The following is a 7,062-nucleotide window of genomic DNA, read 5'->3' as shown; positions in this document are numbered from 1 at the left end:
TTTTAAGTGATTATAGGTAAGGCTGTGAGTTTGTCACGGAGGTCATGGAAGTCTCAGATTCCATGACTTTCTGTGACCTCCATGACTTCTGCAGCGGCCAGTGCACCAGGCTCAGGGGCAGCTCAGGCATCCCCTGTGCCATTCGCACTGGCCACTGCTGGGGCAGTCTCGGGTCACCACACCTTTCCCCCCCACTAGCAGCAGAGCTTGGGTGAGGGAGGAGGCAGGGGGCTGGGGCATGGGATGGGGTGAGGCGGGCTCTGGACGGCGCTTAGCTGGGGGGTTCCCTGGAAGCAGTGACATCCCCCTCGCTCAGCTCCTAGGCAGAGGCAGGAGGACTGGCTTCACAGCTCCCATTGGCTGGCAACCGTGGGGCTCCTGGACATTCCACCCCCCCCCCCCGAAGTTTTAGTTTATTTTTAGTAAAAGTCATGGACAGGTCATGGGCCGTGAATATTTGTTTACTGCCCATAACCTGTCCGTGACTTTTACTAAAAATACCCATGACTAAAATGTAGCCTTAACTATACATGGTAGGCATAAAGGTCAGTTGCCTTAAGAAAATGAAAAGTAAACATGCATTCTAAATCCTAAACTTTTAGTCTAAGCAAGAGTTGAATCAAACAATGTCTCAGTCTAACAGATGGTACAAGTAGATTACAGTTCCTCCATACACAGGCTGGGACCACCCTTCCCTAGTTTAAAATCTTTGTCGTCCAGACCTTCTTTGAGGTGTTGAGATGGGAGGGGGGAAAAGAGGCCAGGTGATAATTGTCACTGTCTCACTTTTATATTTTCTTCCAGCTTGCTAGAAAGATCCTTGCTGTGACATGGGGGTTAGGCAGCCTCCATTGGTCAGGCAGTCTCCATTGGCTATGTGCTCTCACTGAGAATTTTCTGGGATGGCCTTTGGAAGGGTGGATTCCCTTCAATGGGCCATCAGCACATGTCTGGCTGGTGCTTTGTTGCAATTAGGGTGACCAGATGTCCCGATTTTATAGGGATGGTCCTGATATTCAGAGCTTTTTCTTATATAGGTGCCTAATACATCCTGTCCCGATTTTTCACATTTGCTATCTGGTCACTTTAGCTGCAATTGAAAGATTGGCTGTGGGCATCTCCCAACCTCACAACATATTTCAGAAACACATATAGCAATGCTTCATAACCTCACATGCAATGATAGTACATACAATCCAACAGGATATTAATGTTCAACAGATGAAGACTTTTAAAATGCTACCTCACAAGGCTTACTCTGTACAAAACATATCATAATCATATCACCATGAGGAATATGGGGATTCCAGGGTGATACTTTGAGGTACAGAATAGGAACAGGTTTAAAAATTTTATTAAGATGTTAAAAAAAAAAGTGAACAGTACAGAGTTTAAGTGTAAAAGTTTCTGGTTATCAGGGAATAACGTACCGATTATCAAGGGGTGCGAAGTTCGATTTAAAATCGGATAGCGTAAGGAATACATAATCTGCAATATCCCCGATTGGGGGTAAAAGGTTAATGGGTCAAAGTACAGACATTGAGATATGAGGATATGTTGTTCATATAATGGCTATGTTCGGGTGTGGAGTATAATGAGTGGATAAGATGATGAGGATGGATTGACCCTCATTTAGTGAGATTTAATGTTCAGTGAGTGTATGGTTCCAGTTCATATGGTCCCTTTTGTTACACCCTTTGTTACACCCTTTTCTTACACCCTTCTTTTGTTTTTAACCCAGATCACCTCTTTTCTGTTGTTTGTCTTTCTCTGAGCTCTTTGTTGTTTTAGATCTAAGCCTTTTTGCCAGCATTATTGGTATGTTTTTTTCCATGCACACAGTTCAATTGTATGCTTTTTGTAAATTTTAGATTAAGGCAAATAACAAAACAAGCAACTAAAAGGAAAATCACTAGGAGAGAACACAGTTTGTCTCCTGTGTAGCATACTGCAGCAACTCTGCGTTTCAAAAAGACTGACTGCCTCTGCAGTTAGCAGAGTTCGTAGGGATATAAATACACCTCTACCTCGATATAACGCTGTCCTCGGGAGCCAAAAAATCTTACCGCGTTATAGGTGAAACGGCGTTATATTGAACTTGCTTTGATCTGCCGGAGTGCGCAGCCCCACCCCCCTGGAGCACTGCTTTACCACGTTATATCTGAATTCGTGTTATATCGGGTCACGTTATATCGAGGTAGCGGTGTATATAGTACACATTAAATAAAGACATAATAGTTACCAAAACACATCACACATCCTCCCCCCACAGAAATTGGTGGTTTTAGCCCCAATTCTAGAGGTATATCTTCTCTCTATCACTTCTAACACACTTCAGAGTAGCAGCTGTGTTAGTCTGTATCCGCAAAAAGAACAGGATTACTTGTGGCACACTTTCTGTCAGTTTCACTATGTGCTATGCAGTCTTCCTCCCTGTAATGTACAGCCCTGCTCTTGACTCTTATGTACTCATTTCCCCCATATGTATGGCTGCTTCCTGTGAGATATGCTTGCACAGAGGTATACAGTACAGTAGTTTGTGAAACTGTGATAGGAAAGATGCTAGATGAATACAAATTGCATTGTTTTTATGCACTTCATCTTTGGCATCCAACAAGACGTGTTCAGGAATCTACCCAAAGACACTACAAGAAATCATTTGCAGAACACCAGGACAAGAGAAAACAAATGAGCAGGAGCTCTGGACTTTCTATTTATTTTCATGGACCCAAAGAAATACATAGCTGGGGAACAAATTATCGCACCCAACCAAAATGTATTTATTCTTCTAGTCATAGCACATTCAGATTTATTTTAATGATTCATAAACATTTCAGGTTCCAGTAGCTCCTGATTAACTCATCTATTCAGTGTTGTCAACTGATGCTAGGGAATGATTTATCGTACAATACCAGATCACACCAACGTATAAATCCAGCCAATTGAATTGGCAGGCTGTCCTGGTAAATATGTTCTGCTGCCTGCAGATGAGAATGCTTTGTCCAAAATTCAGTATTAATGCCCTGCTGACTGCAGCTGAAATACTGTTGTTTTATTCCCCTATTAATCTGTTCAAGATGTAATACACGGTGTCCTAAAACTTCGGGTCCTCGTTTCCACTCCTTCAGATTTAATTACAGTACCTGCACAAGAAAGGGATTTAAACATTACTTTTGAGACAACAAGAAATCCTTCACTCCTCTTTGTGGTGTCTATAGCTTTGAGAACAGTGACACGCTGCCTGAGACATGGTGTGACAGAACAATCCTAACACCAAATCTTTATTATAAGATACAGTTGGGACCCTATCGACATTACAGGCATAAGGAAGTCCGCTAAGCCACATAAGACTGATCATACTTAGTGCTGATGGGATATACTTAGATCATTGCCTTGGACAGTCAAAGGCTTTAACCCTGTTACAGCTGTACACTGAGGCACTGTGAATTTTAACCATAATGTAACTGGATTACTTGTAGATGGGGTGTAAAGCTCCAAGACCTACTTCTTTTAAAATTCTGTCTGAGTTTTCATGAAAATGATAACACCACATGATCTGACCGACTGTAGCACTTCCTGGGTGAGCAGGATCACCCAAGCCAGCTAAACCAGGAGTTCCATGCTGAAACAGGGTATGTCAGCTGCTTCACAGCTGCAATTTTTCTTTTTCTATTGTGGACACCTTCTATAGACTAGGGCTAGATCCACGTAAGGATTTAGGTGTCTCTATGCTCGGTGGGTGCAGTGCCTAACTTTTAGGTGCCACGCTGCCCAGTGAACTCCACAGCCCTGAGTCAGACACCCAGGTTCCCTATACAATGCATAAGGAGAGTTAGGTACCCAAGAATGGAACCCACAAAAAACCAGCACACTGAGCAGGAGCCACCTAAGCTAGCCCGTAGGAAATGCTGAAGAGAGGGTAAGCCTAAGCATTCACTGGAGTAAGGGGACTGTAATCTGGGTGTTCCACATGAGTGGCCTATAGCGTCACTGGGCTATAGAGGAATTCTCACGTTGTCTGAACCAAACATATTTAAATATTTATACACAGTGAAACAGCTTAAAAAGGAGAGACTGAGGGCAAGTATACACTACATGCTATGCCAACAGTAGAGTGCTCGTCCATAGGCATAATTATTCAAACTCGGTGAGAAGCATAAGCTATGTTGGTGGGAGAGCATCTCCCGCTGACATAGCGCTGGTGTAGACAGTGCAAAACTTGTGTTGCTGGGGGAGAGGGAAAGCTTTGTCCCACTCCTGAGTGATGTAAGTTAGATCAACTAGAGCGATAGCTTAGACCTACCCTGAGAGTGACCTGCTCCAGAAAACCCCATAGCCCAGTCATTAGTGCACTTTCCTAGGAGGCAGGTGAACTTCAAATCACATCTCTACATCAGGCAGAGTGTGGAATCAAACCCTGGTCTCCCCGCATCCTGTGGGAGTGTTTTAACCACTGGGATAAAAGTTATAAACAAGGCACTTCCTCCAACTCCAGGAGAGTGGTCATAGGTGTGGCAGTAGGTGAGTAGCTCCCTTTCAGGGGTGGGGCTTAGGCCATAACTCTCTCCTCAGCTTTTCCTATTGGCTAGCTTACACAGCTCTCTGCTCAGCCTACTGGCATTTGTGAATCCCATTCTTAAGACACCTAACTCCCCCCATGCATTGTATAGGGAGCCTGGGCACCTAACTCAGATTGTGGATTTCATTGGGTGGCAAAGTGCCTAAAGCTCCCTTTGTGGAGCTAACCCAGGCTCTCTAATGCTGCACATCCATTTTCAACCCCAACCTGCAACTTCCCTATGGCAGCAACAGTGCTAAGTTGGATGAAAAAGATGATACTAAGGGGACACCATGAAAATAATTAGCTTTAATATTGTTATGGTGGGAGTCAAGAGATGGCATTGTTACAGTCTTACCAATTTTTTCTTAGTCTCAGAGCTTTAGTCTGAAGAAATGGTGTAGTGCTGTTAGGTTAGTGACACAGACTCTTTGAGGGGAAGCTGTTGCACACATCAAGCTTGCTCTCTGCTTTAATCTAACTAGAGTCGATTCTCTGGGCAGTTACTTCCTAGCGATCAGGCATTGGCTCTGGATTAATCATTTAGAGGGGATTGCCTTGGTGCTGCTTGTGACCACCTCTGTAAAAGGACTGGTGTGAAGAGCACGAACACACAAGTCACATTGAGATGCCCAGCCTCCTCATCATTGAAAGGACACTAACTACCGCTAGGCAGAGGGGCAGAATGATTGGTGTGACTTAACTGTTACATCCCCATTTGTAACTACACTACTTCTGCAGGCATGGCTTTTTCACCATTAGTATCAAAGCTACCTTTGCTGCTCCATTCTCCAGCAGTCACTGCACAGGGTGGTTATGTCCTGTATCAATGTAGAATTGAATGGTGTGGTGAAGCCATGCTGTTAGAGGCAGTTTTGGGCCACATCTACCATAGTCCACCATTGTAGTTGTATTGTACGCTAAGTATTTATCCCACATTTCCTGGCATTCCTCTCATGAGCAGTGAGGTTGTAGGAAATTTCTATAAACCTTCTGAAATCCCTACGGAACTACAGAAGGAAGGGGTCAAAGTCCCATAAGGCCATGAGAGCTATTCCCACTTTTGAGGCACTTTATCAAGTAACAGGCAACAAGTGCACTTATAACACAAAAACTTAATTGTGTCCTCATACTTCCCTGTGGGAAAACACCACATTTATATACTACACCTGTACAGCTTTCTAACAGCCATGGTAATATTGCAGAAGTTTTGCAACTGTGAGAAATGGCGTTATTGTATAGGAAAGTACATTTTATCTACAGATGAGACTTTGCCAGTAAACGAGTGAATGTGATGTGTGGGGGCTAAAATACATTTAAAATGGATAGCTTAGCTGTTTTTACGGGATTGTGGTGTGGAGGAAGGGGGTGTTCCCTTTAGCACCCTTAACTGGTTTTAAGTTTTCCCTCTTTATAGAAATTACACTGTGGTTAGGCAGAAGCAGTCTGAACAGATTAAAAAAAAAAAATCACACAATTTCCATCTACATATTATAGTGCATCCTTCTTCACTGCATGACAGGATCTACACAATAGACTTCTTGTCAGTTTCACTTTACTGTCTCCATGTCTCCTTCCCCAGGCAAGCTTGTGCGGGAAACAGATGCAGAAGTGCCCTATTATGTTTTTTTCAAGCTCCCTCAGCAGCCTGATTTTATTTTGTTTATAATCTTACAAGATGGCTGAGGCAGACTGCAAAAAAAGATACAGCCGTCACCACTGCCAACTAGCCAAGTGTTTCACAGCTCCGGCCTGGAGGTGCCGTACTATGAACAACCTCACTTCTATTGTTGTGTGGCACTATGTTTCAGCATGACCAAGTTGCACACTTGCTCCTACCATTTCTCCTTTGCCTAAGTGACCTATTCAGGCACTAGTGCTGCATAGGAAAACAGTCAAAAGGTGGATTGACCCCTTGAAGAGAGCTGGGCATAACCTGTAACTAATTAGCTGCCTCCCAAGTGGTGAGATAAAGAGACCACCGAGCAGCTCAACTGAGGGGAGAGGTGCAAGGAGTAGGAAAGTCTCCTGCAGGAGATGCTGGGTCAGGGAAAAGACCTGGAAGGAAACTAGCCACACTAGCCAGGTGGAAGACCTAGCAGGGGTATACATCCTGCATAGGTAGCAGCCCTCTGAGGCAGAGGCCTCAGGAGGATCCAGGTAGTTTGTCCATCTTGATTTAACTTGAACTGCATTTGATTTTCAACAATAAACGTATCCCACAGAAAAAGCAATGAATACTGACATAAGAAGAAGCTTTACTGACGCACGGTCCTGAAAATTGGACACTGACCTACATGAGAGTGGGAAATACAGGCACGGTCTGATGCAGTTTGAGGAGATCCTGTTACAACACCTTACAGGAAAATTTATAACTCATTTATACTTCCCTCCTTAGGATCCCAACTAAGGCAGGGCCAGGAATAATATACACCATTTGTTCATGTGAGAGCAGTCCTGTGCACAGAGAAATTAATAATAATAAAAAAAAGTCACACTACTTG

The sequence above is a fragment of the Chrysemys picta genome, chromosome 2, assembly GCF_011386835.1.
Source record: "Chrysemys picta bellii isolate R12L10 chromosome 2, ASM1138683v2, whole genome shotgun sequence".
NCBI lineage: Eukaryota > Metazoa > Chordata > Testudines > Emydidae > Chrysemys > Chrysemys picta.
This window is presented reverse-complemented; position numbering follows the sequence as displayed.